Below are 18,577 nucleotides of genomic sequence, written 5' to 3'. Positions count from 1 at the left end.
CTCAGCTGGCCGAGCGACTCCGATGGGGACCGGCAATTAAAGGGCAACGACTTTATGAATATCCTCCAAAAAACACCTTTTTACTCTATGCGATAGCAAAGACATCGGAAGATCACTTTACGTGATATAATCGTTCCAGAGTGCAATGAGTGTTGGGGATCTTAACAATAATATAGTTTCTCTGGCAGTTGTTTAAAAGATGTGGGTTTGGATATCTTGGTCACCTGAATCTGCTACTGATTTTTTATCGTTCATAATGGCGGTATACCTGTTTGCTAGGAAAATCCTTCCTACCTATAACTTCGCGCGACAAAATCCTTCATTCCAGTTTGAAGGACGCGACAATCCTTGTACCTAAGCGATTGTGTATTCAACCTTAAATCTTCATTTTGGCGGTATTCACGTCATAATGACCATTGTCTACGCTAACCGATGAACTTGAATCTATTGAATATTTTATATCGACTTGCTAATTTTAAATTTTTTAATTTAATTAATATTAATTACTACCTCATTTTTTCTTATAAGTAAGAAATATTTCGGTTCTATGCTACTTACTGAAAGAAACTTTTTTTCCAAGCCGGGGGCCGAACCTCCTACGAGGTCTCCGCGCCTAGGAGTCACAAGGGATATGTGGGACTGGTCCGCGACTGCGAGACCGCGGGCCCAAGGATGTTTTCAGGGCCCTACGCACTAAGCGACTCCCCTGCACTCTTCGCCAAAGCGTCCTCAAGGATTTTTTTCCTTAGCGGCGCGCTAGAGTGCTACTAGCGCGCCGCGCGGCCTCTACCCCTCAGATCGCCCCTTGATCTTCACCGGAGAGTTACTGAAAGAAACTAACAAATCCTTTTTTTTCACATGTTCAATGATTTTCGAAAATATATATATATAAATACTACCAATACTTTGCGAATTAATCTAAAACACAACTGTAGCTCCTCCGAACCCCGATATCGAAATTATTTATCACCAACATAATTTAATCACTCACTTTAATTTACTTTACTTAAATAAATTAACAAAATATACCATAAAATCAGTATTACGATACAAAATAAGTCGGTCAAGTGAAGATGGTTGGATTATGTGGCAGACATTAAACTGTATGTGAAAGCCTAATCCCCTCTCAAGATGTTTGTGTTGAGGCTTTTATAGAGGGTCCGACGAATACCGTTGCTGAGGGTTAAGAAAATAAACTGACTCTAGGAGATTGTGTTAAGAGGTCTATTTTAAATAACCTAAGAAAGGTTTAGGAAATGATTAGGGTTGGAAACTAGAAAGCTACAAACGTGCTACATTTCTTAGTTTGATTTAGAATTTATTGTGCAAATCTAAGTTTTTACCTTGGGCAATTTGCTACCCGGCATCGTAACTACAACGGTTGGCAGCGACCAAATCGATCCTATTTACACGACAAAAATACTTCCCCATATCCTTTTCGCAATCACAGCGATAGCACTCCATCATCGGTTCCCTTGGGGCGATGCGGCATAGGTACCGAACGATACACTTATTGCCGGTGAGGTATTGCGTCAACCGGAAGGTGAGAAGGTCTCGATCACGGTTCACCCAGTCCCTGAGGATCGGGTGCACTGCCTCAACTATCTGTAGACCACGCATAATAAGCGATGAATGCCTCCATTTCCAGGTCCCAGGAGGCATTCCAGCCAGAACGCAAGCTACTTCGAAGAAAACAGTGCGGTATTCACGAATCAAATTATATTCACATGTAATTGCTGTACTTACATAAACACTCAAATTGAGCGTCTCGTCAAATTAAAGCTTAATCGATCCAGCCAACCTTTGAGGTCACTTTTTTCTGAATACAAAACAAACGTCTTAGACAATCTTCTACCAAACTAGGACAAGATCTAAATTTCAAATGCTAGTTCCAGAATATTCTGGACTTTTGAATTTAAATCAAAGTTAACTGCATCACTCATGCATAAACATTTTACTTGCATCGATTGCCTGAACCCAATAAAACGTGATCCAATGAAAGAACTATGCAAATTGTGTTCTCACCTTCTTGAATATTTGAACAGATTTCTTTATTGCTTTGCTTGTATATCGGTTTTATGTGAACGATCTGTATAAATCTGATGGATACGACAAGGAAACATAAAAACGTAAAAACATAACCATACCATAAAAACATAAAAACGTATTCAGATCGAACTTCTAAATTATTTATTCTCTATGCATATAAAAAAAAATCCATTTTGTGATTAAAATTAAATATTTATTCTCTCAGATTATGTTTGCCAAATATAACCTTCATGGTAAGCTTCGTGATAAAGACATATCACTTACCTACTAAGAATAAAGGAACACTTTCATAGTATAACAATATGAGAATTTATATTTCAAATACTTATTGATTAACAGTTTTTCCTTTTCTGCGCCTTATTACTATTCACGAAGATGTATGTACATATAAATAAAAAAATTTATACCCAATATAAATCGCAAAAGATGCTCCCCAGGTCTCCGGGGCAATTTCTGAGATTCGAAAAATATTTCCGTCTCGATATGTGAAGGAGTGCTTTTTTGCTGAAAAGTATCCGTATCTTGATTCATTGGTCGACCGGTGAGTTGAGATCATTTCTCAATGCCAATCACCCCGCTACAATTTATATACTTCAACCTGGTGTTCCATTTTATTTTTTCAGTTTATTTTTTTACGTTGTCTTTTATCTTCTTTAAATCTTCCCTAAAATATTATCTACCTTAATAGTATATTAAAATTTACTAATCAATTGGATATTCAAAAGCAGTATAATCGTTGGCTGTTAGGAGTATATGGAAAAAAGATACATCACTAAAAAGTGAAGTAACACTTAATACAGTTCCGCGCTGGGGTTCGGGATAAATAAAAATTCTACCGAATTACATGTTAACACTGTATTAGCACTTAAAACACTCACAAACACTTTAAAATTCTCCGTTCGCTTCTTCCGCTTCGCTTAAGGTAATCCGTTCGCTGTTTCGCTTCGAGTAGTTCCGATTACTAACTGACTGCGTTCCATCTCTGCAACGCTTTTATAGCCGATACCACATTCCTAGAATTATCGAGAATATTCCACACATTTCGAGTATTGTGTTTCCGCTATCTGACAATAGATGGCGTTGTACTTCTCTAGCGTTCTAGGTGCTACTAGATCCTTCGATATTCATTCGACTATTCGGCGATAGTTGGCGTTAGTCTTACCGGCGTAACAATACACGCACATCGCTTGGAAAAGGAATCGGTTTTTTCCCCTACCTATTCGCTACCATAGGCTATTCCAGCTACGCCCGGACGGGTAGGTGAGCTCACGAGCTCAACAGAGCAGTGCTTCGCAGAGTCTACCACCGAATCGGAATCGCGACCCACTGAGAAGATCAGGGAAGAAACTCAGCGAGCTGTGTCTATGGGTTAGTTCGCTCATCGAACTCTTCGTCGTGTTCGGCTAGTTCGATGAGGACGGTGACTGGTGCTTGAGAGACCTAAAAGCACCGAGTGTGTCCAGGGAGTCCGACAAGACATGGCGACGGCGGCTTTGCGTGACCCCGTCGCGGTCAGATAAGAGGAATTCGTCATCTACGCTCTTTACATGCTACTATATAGACTTCAAGCGAGACGAGGACTTATAAATAAACACCACCCACTTAAAATATATTTATTGAAAATTGAATCTCTTAGATTTTGGGACATTTACAATTGGGGTCCCATCTATTCGAACTTCTTCAAATGTTGGGTCGCCTCCAGCTTAAATGTCCTTATCGAAAAAGACCAACATGAAGAAAACCTTCTAAATGTAAGTTGTCACAGTCTTTGCTGTATAAGCAAAGTGGCAGTTTTATAAACAAACTAGCCATACTCGCCTTCTCGCTTCGCTTGGCGTTTAAAATTTAATTATTATAATATACATTATTATTTATTGTCATTATTATTAGGGAGTTCAACACTCATATAAATATTAGCCTATCCATTAAGTACATGTATTTTCTACATGGATACCAAGTTTCAAGTCAATCGGATGCATGGTTCAGTAATTATAACGGAACATCCGTAAAACCACTGTAGATTTATATATTATTAAAGATTTCAATAAATCACAGCTTCATGAAACAAAGCATAGATACTGGGTACATAAAATTACGAAAAATGTTAATTTCTTATAATAATTAGTTTTAGTAATTAGGTAATTTAATAATTTGTAAAATTTCCACACTTTGCAATCCTAACTCCAAGTAATCTATACTCAAACGAATACATTAAGGTAAAATGGCCATAATCATCTAAAGTAATATAGAAAGATACCAAAAACGAATACTTAATTTTAATTGTTTTTATTCTAATGACAGGTCGTCAAAGCTCCAACGAATGCGCTTCATAATACATTTCTTTATTACTTCACGTCTCAATAACTTCAACATACAGATTAAAGAGCCGAGGCTCTTTGGGCAGAAACTCGAAAGGCAACGTTTTAATTTTAAAACTGCGTTTATAAAAGCATTTCCAGTGAAAATGTGCGTTATTACCAAACGTTAAAACGCGGCGCAAAATTCAATATTCGACGTGGTTCGGGCGCTTTATACGATTTCTTATTCCTACTGTTCTTTTATATACACCTATTAATGTTTATTATCTAACTATGGACTAACTTTTAAAAGAGGATTTTAAAGTATCCATAAGAAATAGAAATTGTTGTGGATAAGATATCTGGTGTACTCATGTCAAGCGATACGGCTTTGTTAGGAAGGTCACATTTTTTCTAAGAAAATACGTACTGAACATATGATCACCAAAAATTTCCACAATAAGGAGTAACATTGAGTGCTCAGCGGTGGCCACTTTGCTGTGCCCCTATGTGCTTAGTGTGAATTTTTAACGTTCCCGATAGCGTAAAAGTTAACTCAAATTTGTATGGAGTTGGAATGTTTGCTGCTAGGGACGCTGTTCCAACTGCATACAAATGCGTTAACTTTTACGTTATCGAGAACGTTAAAAAACTCGCAAGAAGTACACAGGTATTGCTGACCTCGATGAACGACGTTAACCAGTCATTATCACTAGGACTGTATACTCTTCTGCCTACAAAGGTCATAAAGTAAAGAGCATATTTCAACAGCGGAGCAATCGTGCCTTCGATTTGAATGGTGGTGTATAGTTAAACCAAATGAGACTATTATATTTCAATTAAGGTGTGAAGGTATTATTTACATTCGCTCATATTTGAATGCCAATCACGTAACTGTAAGTTATGGTAGTGAATATTTCTATGACGGAGGAAGGTAGGCTGATACGTTATGAAATTGGTCACACATCACGGAGAACTCAAAATAATAGTTTAGATAATTAATACAGACGTTTATTTTCATTGCAGCAAAAAAATTAAAAGAAAAACACTAATGATCAAACGGATAGATTATGATTACTTGGTTGAGAAACGCAGCAAGTTCATTACAGCAATGCACCTGACAACGTAACGACCGTGTGGATCAGTGCCCCGACCATAGATAATACACATAATGCCCCGACACAAAATGGTGGCGCTCCTCTCTTTACCGCATAGACAATACACTTATTACTTTACCGGCAAGCGATACCTCAAACGTCAAGCATAAAACGTAAAACTGTCTGAAACTAATGCTGCCACCACTTGTATTATTTCTGCCTATTTTTTTCATTCAGTTTTGTAGTGATATAACAGAATTTGAGCTCCAGCACCTTTTTCCTATCAGCTTAGCCGTAACTTTGTTCTGTATATCCAAGCTAGTAAAACGAAACACAAAATACTCAAAAATACGAGCACTTGAATGTCATACAAACTAAGTTACTAAAACTAAATCGTATAAAAAATCGCGTCAACTTTGCGAAAGCAAACCTCGAATATAGATAGTTAGTTAGAACAGTTAATTAATCTTGTAAAGTGGTTATTAAAAATCTACAAGTTCGAAATGTTAGAAGAAAAAAGAAGCTGCGTAATGCCTTCAATCAGTTCCAAAAAAGTTGAAAGTTCGTGATAATGAATGTTTCTTTACTTGTGAAACAGTGTAGCAGGAAAATCTTATTTTACTTCTTTTGAAAACCCTTTTTTTTAATATTTTCTTTTTATTTGTTTTCAAGGCTATTCATAGATTTTCAATTTATTGAAATCGAATGGAATAGTAATGGTATAATTCCAATTATCCTACAAGGTTATAATATCTTGTTTTAATATGAGATTAATTGACATTCGGAAACGTCAAATACTGGTTTCGACTTTATGACACTCTCTGCGATACGAATAAAACTTGGCCTTGCGTTTTACAAACACAATACAATTTGTAGTCACTAAAGTCGCTCTTGAATAATATCACGCATCGCCTCGCATAATGAACGCAAGACAAAACATCCGATAAACGACTCAGGCTAACGTCCATTATGAATATTGAAACTTTAGCCGCGGCGCGTGACGGAGGCCTACGCTCGCGGCTTTTATCATTATTAACTGTCTATGTTTGTGGAACTCAAAGTATTTTGTGGGAAGTTTTCTTTTTCATTGTTTACGATCTACAATAATCACATTTGAAGTGTATGAGATTAATTACTTTGGCCCTGAATCTTTTTTTTTGTATGTTAATGCGACCCAGCTGATAGTTATCTTTGCTGCTAATAAACGTTAGTAATACCAGCCAAGTCTCTATCTAATCTCATCATCATCATCATCATCATCAACAGCCCACAGTCGTTCACTGCTGGACATAGGCCTCTCCCAATCTACAACCACTGAGCCCGGTCAGCGGCTCTCCTCATCCACTTCTTGCCGGCCACCGTGCGGAGCATCTCATAGCATGTTTCAATTTATAATTGATTGAAGTATTGATTTATAAATAAGGTAGTTTAAGATATCTGTCCTTAAAATCCGAAAACGTTTCTCATAGAAGCAACGAACAAAACTAATTCAGATATGCAATGATTCAGTTAACTATATTCTGCTCATTCAGATTACGCAAAAACTTATTTGAACCTACCCGTAATCACTACCTATTTAGTAAGGCTTGTCGTAACATATTAAGGGCACGGAGATACCGTCGTATTTATGGAGACCTGCTCACACAGCATTACCTAAGGGTGAAGTACAAACATTATGAACGACTCATACATTAACCATGTTCATATCGAAGCGTGTCATAATGGCCTATCCCATTTCCCGGCCAAAGCTACGTCGCAAATCTGATGGATATACTTTATAAGATGGCTCCAGAAAATGAGGCCATCTCTTCGAACGTTAAGCCATATTACCTGAGTCTGAAATCCGGACAGATTCCATCAAGCCTGCGTTGAATGGATGGAAATGAAATAAAGCTTTCGTTAAGCTAATGTCACAGTTTTCTTAATACCCACTACGACTACAACCTTCATTAACTTCCGCAAAAAACCTTATAAAACCATGCACGCAGCTTCGTAATCTGAATTTAAGGAAATACATTCTGACTGCCATCAGCCTGCAGATTAAATCATTAAAAGCAAAAGTAATTTGCATTATAAATATGATACAGTGGTGGGGTGCTTAAGGTGTTAAATGTTATTAGTAGGATGATTAAGTAGAAAGAACGGATAGGATACTTATTACAGCAGATATACTTTAGGAGTAAACGATAAAGTGAAGATTGAAAGACGACGAAGACGAAATTGCTCGGCGACGATCCGAGTGTTGTTGTTTGGAACTTGTACTTAGGTACCTTGTACATATATAAGCTTATCTTGAAAATGTTATATACCTTGTACATGTGGAAGATGTGTACGAAGGACCGCGGTACGCGAGGAACGGCAACGTCTGGTGAAGCGAACCACCACCCAAAGTGATGACCACGACCACTCTGCCAAGAGTGCATGCGACTGAGAAAAACATGTGTAAGCTTATCTTGAAAATGTCATTAGGGATATTCAGGTATCTATCAAAATATTATCATGTGTTCGATAATGGCCACAGTCACAATATAATATGGAATAATGGTACCAATAGCTGGGTCGTAGAAATCAGGGTCGGTTGGATACTGTTCTCATTAATTAACTCTATAAAATAATATAGGTATTATCATGCAAGATTTTCTGGATTTGCTAAAAGCAGTAAGCATACTTCAAAAATTGTTTGTGTTTCTTGTTTCCAGTTTGAATATAACGTGAGTTTTAAAAAGATATTTAAAAAAAAAACTGGAGAATTATCTGTTTTTAAGTTGTGTATTTAAACGTGCGATCTACACATATACCAAAACATAAATCTGACAACGATTACATAACAAGATAGAATAGCACTTTTAGCGGCTAAACAGGCATGAGTCTGCGAACATATCAACTATTTTAATCTGTGGCGACACATGATTTTCTCATTCGTCCCGCCCCTGTTCCACGCAAAATTACGGTTGGTAATTGTGGTAGACAGTATTGAGAGAATGCACGGGTAGGCACCACAACCATGCTTATCCTCCACGAAGAACTCACGCGATCCGGATTGAAGAGTTAAGATAAATCTATTAATATTATATTTATAAGTATATATATAAAAATGAATTGCTATTCGTTAGTCTCGCTAAAACTCGAGAACGGCTGGACCGATTTGGTTAATTTTGGTCTTCAATTAGTTGTGGAAGCTCAGAGAAGGTTTAAAAGGTAAAGGTAAATATGAAAATGCTCGGAATTAAATAAAATTAACAATTTTGTTTTTCCTTCGATGTGTCCCCCGTCGGACGGATTCCTTTTGTTTGTTTTAAGTCTATTTTAAACAATAGTTTAGGTCTTTTATTTATCGATTGAGGCACTAAAAAGTCTGCCGGGTCAGCTAGTTTCAAATAAAAACGTCGACTTCGCATCACATGGATAGGGGTGACATTCATCATAACGAGCTCCGTCCGTGCCCTAACCGGTATAAAAGACAACAGATATATTTTTTACGGCGAATAGAAGCGCAAAAGCTTAGCGACCGCGGTTGACTCGCAAACAGCCTAATATCATCGGATTGTTTAGAAGGGTTACCCTTGTCACGACCACAGGCCGTTATTCAGGCCCTACAAACCCGAAATACGATAACTCGACACAACTACAATGCTTCGATTTCGGAAAATTGAACATACCCCAATAAATAAACATGCGAAGCCATTGTATGTAAGTACAAATATTGAATATATTTTCGCAACATACGATACTAATGTTTGCGGACGAATGTGAATTAGATATAAAAGTAAATGTTAGACAAATTTGCTAGACTTTTTTTTTATTGCTTAGATGGGTGGACGAGCTCACAGCCCACCTGATATTAAGTGGTTACTGGAGCCCATAGACATCTACAACGTAAATGCGCCACCCACCTTGAGATATAAGTTCTAAGGTCTCAGTATAGTTACAACGGCTGCCCGACCCTTCAAACTGAAACGCATTACTGCTTCACGGCAGAAATAGGCGGGGCGGTGGTACCTACCCGTGCGGACTCACAAGAGGTCCTACCACCAGTAATTACGCAAATTATGATTTTGCGGGTTTGATTTTTATTACACGATGTTATTCCTTCACCGTGGAAGTCAATCGTGAACAATTATTAAGTACGTATTTCATTAGGAAAATTGGTACCCGCCTGCGGGATTCGAACATCGGTGCATCGCTATATCCGAATGCACCGGACGTCGTATCCTTTAGGCCACGACGACTTTTTTTGCTAGACATTTTTAGCAGCTAAGTTTTTACTAGGAATAAAAGGGCTGACTAATACAGATTTTCTTCTTGATGACTCACAAAAATAACAGGTCAACATGTATTTTTCCTAAAACTAGAATTGTCAACATCGTCTTAAATGAGTAGACGAGCAACGTACTACGTGGTGTTAAACGGTTACTGTAGCCGAAACATTTGAAAGTGAATTTGGCAGCCCATCCCGAGAGACGTAGACGGTAGAATTCCCAGCAGTATTGTAATACGGGCATCCCATTCTCCAAACTTAAACGCACAATTGCATTGGCGCAGAAATACGTTTAGCGTTTACGTTGTAGCTAATAAGATTAGTAAGTCATACGGTAATTTACTAGTGGTAGCAATACTAAAATTGACTTGAGGCCATCAGAAGACAATTCTCATTTAGCTAGGTCGATACCTTCATTCAATTTGTGAAGCCGCATTATCTTTACCGAGTCTGCATCCTTACAAGGTACTCTCTGTTACAAACCCTATGAAATTTTCAAGACGAGAAAACACAATTATTTTTTATTAGCGAACACAATTAATTTACATTAAAAGGATGAATTATATTTTAGTTTCGTTTTAGAAATTTATTTTAATAATAATAATAATAATAACGTTTTTATTTCAAGTATCCATGACTCATATAAATTGTTAATAAGACTTAGACCTATGTTAGTAGTTATATTTACATCACAATGAATTACTGTGGTAACATCCATCTTATTTAATGACTGCGTTATAATTAAATAAGTTAGCTCTCGAAACTAACAGAATACATCTCAATAGATTTGTTTTCCCGCATTTAGCTCAACCCTTACCGCTAAATAGAAACTACCCTCTTTTATCTCCCTAGATAGGTGAACGGGCACATACCCCACTTATTGAACCTCATTGTATTCACAACGTGATCGCCGTCACCCACTTTGAGATACTAAATCGAGGTATCAATTGTAACAACTCATTCACCCTTCAAACAGCTCTATTGCTTCTTATATTAAACTCGCGGACCCGGCGAACTTTGTTCCGCCACACACAGTTTGTTTTAAACAAGTCAACTTCAAAATTCTACTATAATTAACCATAGAATATATTACGTTTAGCTGTCAGTTGCGTTTTGTTATTCCATATCAGTTGCGTTTTGTTATACCACGTTTAACGTCACGTCCCACGGGAACGTGATAAAAAGTATCCTATGTCCTTCTCCTGGTTCTAAGCTATCTCCCCACAAATTTTCAGCCAAATTAGTTCAGCCATTCTTGAGTTATAAGTAGTGTAACTAACACGACTTTCTTTTATATATGAGTCGTCTATTATCAAAGGTGGCAATCTGTGCATTTGGACAAAAAAAATGTTATTGATATGTCAATACAGATTGATTTGAATATAATCGTCTCCTTCAAAGAATACGGTTAAAAACCTGCATTAAATAAAGGTTAATACATAACCTGTTATTTATCTAAGATGTCGTTCAGAAGAGTTTTGTGACTGCCAATGGAATACAAAGTAAATAATTCGTTTTTCTGATTTACCAATAATTGTCCAAAAGTCACATTGCCGGCTTTGATAATAGTCGACTCATATACAGATAATTATACGGTGGTACCTACCGCTTACAACAAGCCTTACCGTTACATACCAGTTTGGTGATCGCAACACGCCAGTATAATACTCAGAGAATGCTGCTGTCTATTCTCCGATCATTCACAGAAAGAGCTGGGGTTGTGCTATTTTAGGCCTAGACACCACAAAGCGATAATACATATTCACGACATGTGACACTGGCTATCTCGCGAAACAAGCTCCAACGATAAAAGTCTATTAATAAAAGCTATTTAATTCGAATTGGTTACTCCAAAATCCTTTATTAAAATGCAAATAGTGTAGACGCAAAACAAAATTGGACTGTAATACAGTACGAAAGTAATTTTTAAAAAGGTATTTGAAAAAATTACTTTATAAAGGATTCACGTTTGTATGTAGGTGGCACCTAATCTGCCTAAAATAATTTTACTTAAAATGTCGAATAACATCTATTTTAACAGAATTGAATAAGGTATTTACAACAAAAATATAGAAATAGGGGATTAAATTGCCAAGATTTACATAATAAGAGAAGTAAACCATAGTTAAGAACTGATTATTGCTTCAGTCATTATGTTCTTCACCATCGAATCCTTGGTTAGCACTAATATCCATTGTCATGTATCTTTTCATTTTCAGTGAACAATCACACATGATTATATCCCAAGATGAACTACAGCGAACACTTTGAATTTGGCGGCAAAGATCCTAATGAAAGAAATAACCTGCGTCTTATATCACGTCTTTAAAAAATTGGCGAATAAATGCTCTCACAGTTTGCAGTAATGCAGCTACTATGGTGTTACTAATAGAAGCTAATTTTTTGAAAATAAAATCACAATTTTAATTTTAATTTCTAGTGTCATGTCATTTTCACAGATACGGCTCCATCGGTCTATCGTGTAACCCAATAATTTTCTCTTGATCAATAAAGAAAGAATCGTTAAGATTTACGCCCCATTCCGTTAAACTGAGATCTTAAGAAATGAGCACTTACTGTGTTTTTTTTTATGATTGTTGGTTTACTGGTAGCCCGGAGGCCTTTCTAGTTTTACCAGGACAGGTGGGCGAGCAAAGGCTCAGCTAGGAGGGGTGGGGTTTACTAACAACTGCTCGAGCGCCTTCGAAGGAGACCTAACAACTCAAAAGCAGCTGCTTCGCGAATGATTCGCGACCCGGTGAGAAGATCCGGTGAGAAACTGAACGGGCTGATACTTAGGTTAGATAGCACGTCGAACTCTTTGCCGTGTTCTACGAGTACGATTACCGGGGTTCCTAAGCCTGCTCCTAGTTCTAGAGCTGAAGGCGTCTAATGCAAAGGTTATTGGATCTGATGGATCCGTAAGGACGTGTCTAGGTCGTAGACGGTGACCAGCTCCTGCGTGATCAGGATTCAGGGAGTAGTCAGCGGCGGCAACGAAAAGGCGATTATCATGACGCATAGCCTTATCGAAGTAACGTTCCGACGCTGACGCTGACTGTGTGACACTCACTGTGTCTTAAATATGAATGAAAAAAAACAATGGTTGTTTAAACAGTTTTCCGAGCTAATTAACCTTTTCAAACTTCTAATGCTTATAGATATCACGTGCTATTATTAATAAGCCATCCCTAGGATAATGGGGAGTGAGAAATGTATGTGAATGTATTCATAACATTTTAAATCACTTTATGAAACGGTATATTGCTATGTGTTCAAATTACGTGATCTCTCGGCGCACGTACACTCGGATAAATTTGAAACATGAATATAAATTGGCATCATAATGCGTTTCTGTGTACGCAGTGGATTACCTTATTTAATTTAAAATGTATTAAAATAGTCAAAACGCTGCTACCGAGCCACGCCATACTTTTCCGTAACTAATAACCCGTATTTTATAAGTTTAGCGAATTACGATTTTACCACATCTTAATAGCGGAAATCGTTCATGAAACCAATTTTTGTAGATAATTATTTAAAAAAATTGGCCAGTAACTTAGAATTGGGTAGTAAGTGTCGAGAAGTCCACTGTATTCTTAGTCATATACTTAATAGCGTTACTCCGCCTGGTGTTAAGTGGTTCATGGAGCCCATAGAACCATAGACGAAGACGAAAATACCGCCACCCACCTTGAGACCTTAAGTCTCAGTTCTACAGTACTACAACTGCTACCTCACTCTTAAAACCGAAACGCTTTACTGCTTCACGGTAGAAATAACCCGTGCGAACTCCCAAGACGACCAACCACCAATAATTTCGCAAACAATTTTAACGGGCTTAATTTTTATTACACAAGGTTATTCGTTCATCATATACGTCATTCTAAATATGCGATATATTTATACATATTTTGAAAAATTCGTAAGCAATATGGTACGTGTCTGCGGGATTACAACACCGTCACGAGCGTCTTATCCTTTAGGATACGACGACTGTCAAAATCTATCTGTAGGACAATTGGTTGACGAAATCGGACGGAGTCACGATCCTCAGCAGTGAGGAACCGATCGAAGAGAGAGAGAGAGATATATAAAAATGAATTGCTGTTCGTTAGTCTCGCTAAAACTCAAGAACGGCTGGACCCATTTGGCTAATTATGGTCTTGAATTATTTGTGGAAGTCCAGAGAAGGTTTAAAAGGTAGATAAATATGAAAATGCTGGGAATGAAATAAAAATAACAATTTTGTTTTTCCTTTGATGTGTCCCCGTCGAACAGATTCCTTTTGTTTGTTTTAAGTTTATTTTATGCAAAAGCTTAGGTCTCTTATTTATCGATTGAGGCACTACGAAGTCTGCCGGGTCAGCTAGTTGTTAATAAATAAAAGTAGAAGTCCCTATTCTGAAAAATAATAAAATAATTGCTCCCGAAAAATCTGGTACAAAGCTAGAGGCCTAAATTTAGCGTTTTGAATATAAAACACTTCACAGATTTTTATGAGTTTCGCTACATCAATCTCCGTCGCGCAATCTTTACGATGAAATTCTTGTAAAAATCAAAAGGTTTTCCTTGTCAAAAATACTAGTTTATAATGTTTTTGGGATAGACCTTTTTATTAACATACATAAATTACAAGCTCATCTTGTGCTTGGGGTTACTATAGACAGCAATTTTAATGCCGACGCCAGCTTCAAGTCATTAGTTTGAGTTATCCTTTTTCTGTGGGTTGCACTAGAGGAGTTTACTGGTAGTAGGCGTCTTTGAACCTTGACACAACGACCCTGCCTATCTCTACGGCCAAGCAGTAATGCGTTCTGCTTTAAGGGGCTAGACAGCCGTTGTACCACGGTACTGAGACCCAAATCTTATATCTCAAGATGGCGGTATTTATATTGATGCCTATGGGCTCCGGTAACCACTTAACACCTCGTGAGCTCTAAACTCGTTTCGAGATTTCATCTTTCCAAGAACCTACAAGCTCGACCGTGGAGAGATGGAAAGGACAAAGCGAACTAGGTCGTTTCTCTTATACACAGCATTCACAATTACAAGAAAAAAACCTCAACACTGCAAAAGAAGTTTCACTTCTTTCACGTGCACCAAGTTCCAAGCGCACAATTTTTTGCACCCGTTCTTTTTTGCTTCAAAAAATATATAAAGCTCTTTATAAAATCGACTCCTTAAAACCAACAAAACAAATTTCAAATTATCTTACCGACAACCGAAATGATTACATAATTCACCGTAATGAGCTTTCTAACTTTGTTAATACGTATTATGCAAATCAGTATTTAATAAATTAGGAAACTTTGAAACTAATTAAAGTTTAAGTCTCCGGCCAGGTGTTGCATACTGCCGAGACAAGGTTAGCATTGAAATTATATCTTTTTAACGTAAATCGGGAATATGGTAAGAGATGCCATAGAGATCATAGAGATCATCATAGAGTCATTAGAGATACGAAATACGTTAAGTCTGATTATTGATTTTTCATTTCATAATTTGTCTATTCGAACACCAAGCCAGGGTCTTCTTACCCATACTGATTACATACCAAAATACATATAAAATAAAAACAAGTAGATCCTGAATTCCAATATCGTTAATGGAATCCAATTTCCCAGATGCATTAGAGTGTAAACGCTAAACTTACGGGACAATCACAATAAATAACTAAATTTTTCAAACAATCATTAAAGACTGCAAATTTAATAAAAACTTTTTTTTTTGCTTAGGTGGATGGACGAGCTTACAGCCCACCTGGTGTTAAGTGATTACTGGAGCTCATAGACATCTATTACCTAAATGCACCACCCACCTTGAGATATAAGTTCTAAGGTCTCAAGTATAGTTACAACAGCTGCCCCACCCTTCAAACCGAAACGCATTACTGCTTCACGGCAGAAATAGGCAGGGTAGTGGTACCTACCCGTACGGACTCACAGAGGTCCTATCACCAGTAAAACATTCATTTTTTCCAGGAGTTCTCCGGTCCCTGAAGCGATGCATGGAGTGGATCCGTTACACTTAGGAGGCCAGGATTTGGACAAGATCCCTACCCGGCCCCTCGGATCGACGGCGAACTGTTATGGGGAGAGTTATCAACGTTCTCCCACAAGCCCCGTCACCTGTAATACGGTGCTCGCAAAAGTCAAGTAAATAAAACATATTACTACTTAAAGCTTATTTCAGATATATTTATGTACATATATATATCGTAAAAAATAAACACATGCTTCTATGAATACATTAATACAATAAAGACGCATTTTTTTATAACTATAATGGTTTTTCACAAGCGATACTACTGATCTAATATACTGCCAGGAATTCCTCGAATAACGACACTCCTTCGGGTGCAATTCCGATAGTAACTCATGTATTATGCAAAAAATAAGATTCTTTTTTATATTAAACAAAGGTCTGCTTGCTATTTGCATTCATTTAAAAAAATAGATTCGTAGCCACGAAACATTATTCAACGCTACAATTTTGTCAAAGAATCCGTACTGCTTTAATTCCAGTACATTAGCTCATAAAATGTTAATGGTCCGCAGTGTAAAGATTAAGCACGGAGGCTTTAGGGGCTTAAAGTTCAAGTTGTACTGTACCTACAGATTTTTACTTAATCTTCTTAATATTAAACAAGACATTTGACTGAAGTGAAAGTTCAAAGCTTTTGAAGTACAACGTCAAAATATTGAAAATTATGTTAAAATGTTTTGAAATGAAATACATTCAAATAAAATAAAAATTAATGATCTGGAATGACAAACTAAAATAAATATAACAGTATAGTAGAATCCGGTCGGGACATTGAAGTAATTAAAAGATGGTATATAATAATAGTAATGGAGCATAGGCCAAGGATGTCTTTTCAAATGTTGACGAATAATGGGATAGTCGCCCGTGATCGCAAATAATATAATGTCATTAAAAAATCATAAATATAGCAGTTAGGTCTAGGAAACCGAAAATAGTACCAATTTTCTTTTAAATTAACTTCCAAAATTGAATTAAGCATGATCATAAAAATTGGATTTTCACTAGTAAAACAGAACACCGTTCTCAACTTCAATTACGACAGACCATTTACATTTGAATAAGTGTAATTAAACAAAACGACTATTGAAATGAATCCTTGTAATAATGTTCAAATAAAACATTTAAAAGCAATATCCTCAGAGGGTAATTTCATGGAAAATTACAGAATATTGTAATATTGACTTTTGGAAAGTTTTAATCGCTAATTTAACATCGTGAGTCAGAGCGTTACCAAACTTCAATTCAAGCTATCTGGCTTCGTACTCTTGGGATCCACAGTCCGAAATTTTACGAGAAACTTTAATAAATTTTAATAAATCGGCCGCAATTAATAAGTAAATTTAGTTAAAAGATTTTCAGTTATAAAAAAATAATCCAGACGAGGATTTACCAGCATCCTCCTATATCTGATGTGATGCAATCACGCATTTCAGTCTGAAGGCAGTAACAACCGTAATGGTAATAATAACCATTTACCAAATGATACGCATCGGCTCAAGTATTCTCTTGCCCGTTGCTGATACCCATGAGCACGAGTGACCTCTCACCGCCCTATATTTCTATGTATTTTAAGGAATTACTTAAAAAAGTGATCAATAAGATAGAAAGGCGTATTACAAGGTAATCGTTGGTAAGATATTTTGGTCATCCATCAGGTATATGAGCAATATCGGCGTGGCTAAGCTTGAGGAAATCGATAAAGGTTCATTGAGATGATGAAACTTCTCGGTAGACCCACTTTTTCTTTTCTCCTTCCTATTGCTAGTAGCCTAAAGTGCTATTCCAGATACGCCCGGACGGGTAAGTGAACTGAGGCTCAGCCTGAGAGAATTTGCTAACACTAGCCCTAGGAAAAGCAGTACTTCGCAGAATCTACCAGCGGATCGGAATCGCGACCCACTGAGAAGATCCGGCCAGAAACTGTCTATGGGCTGTGTCTACGGGTTAATTCGCTTGTCGAACTCTTCGTTAGACGAACGATCTGATTGTCATAAATAAATGATTTATTATAATTAATTCAATTATTTCAATCAAAATATATATATTTTTTTATACTTTTAATTTATCGAGGTTCTTACAAAAGCCTACGTACAAAACAAACACAAATTTCAATAAAATTTGAATTTGCATTCCAAAATCCTTACGAAATCCGCAGTAATTATCAACTTTCCACTTTACATATTTTATTTGCAACATTACAACTGATAGAATATCTTACATTTACATAAAGTTTTATCCGGCCAATGAGAAGGCCCTACATTCCTCTTTTCCTAACTTTTTAAGTAACAAATTGAATTTAATCTAAGCTGTTTCTTACTTCGGGCGAAGAAAAATGTTGTATTTAAAGACAATTTCTAAACAAGAGTGGCATAAACTTCACAAAAGTTTTCATTGAAGTGATTTTCAAAAGTGTTCAGTTCTATTTACAAATAAACAGATTTATTTAAAAGTTTATTCTACTGCAGAGCGCACTGGCAATTGCGTCTTTCATGCGAGTGCTAGCATGTACATAATGTGTTTTTTTTTTATTAATGCATTATTACTGAAGATGCGCCGTATTGTGAGTCGACATATAACTGCTTATTTCTAATGCGAAACTGTAATGAGTTCTGGTTGGTAAAATGAAAAAGCCGCTATAAATACAATTGAGACGTGCATTTTAACCTCAAGTGGGTCATGAGTCATCTCTCCATCGATACAGAACAATACGAATTGTGGTTTTCTAACATCGCCCTGGTACTAACAGCTTGCCGCAAAACAGTAATGCGTTTCAATTCGAAGAGTGGGTTATACGTTATACTATAGGATTGAGATTTAGACCACATACC

The 18,577-nt window shown here is 36.9% G+C and overlaps 1 long non-coding RNA gene across 1 annotated transcript; it reads left to right on the top strand.

Moving 5' to 3' along the window:
* The first annotated feature begins 10,990 nt into the window (after positions 1 to 10,990).
* LOC110385533 (uncharacterized) lies at positions 10,991 to 12,134 on the top strand. Its single transcript, XR_002430783.3, has 2 exons — positions 10,991 to 11,203; positions 11,921 to 12,134. It is a non-coding gene; the product is annotated as an uncharacterized LOC110385533 (long non-coding RNA).
* The last annotated feature ends 6,443 nt before the right edge of the window (positions 12,135 to 18,577 follow it).

Source organism: Bombyx mori, chromosome 13 (assembly GCF_030269925.1).
Source record: "Bombyx mori chromosome 13, ASM3026992v2".
Taxonomy (NCBI): Eukaryota; Metazoa; Arthropoda; class Insecta; order Lepidoptera; family Bombycidae; genus Bombyx; species Bombyx mori.
This window is presented reverse-complemented; position numbering and strand designations above follow the sequence as displayed.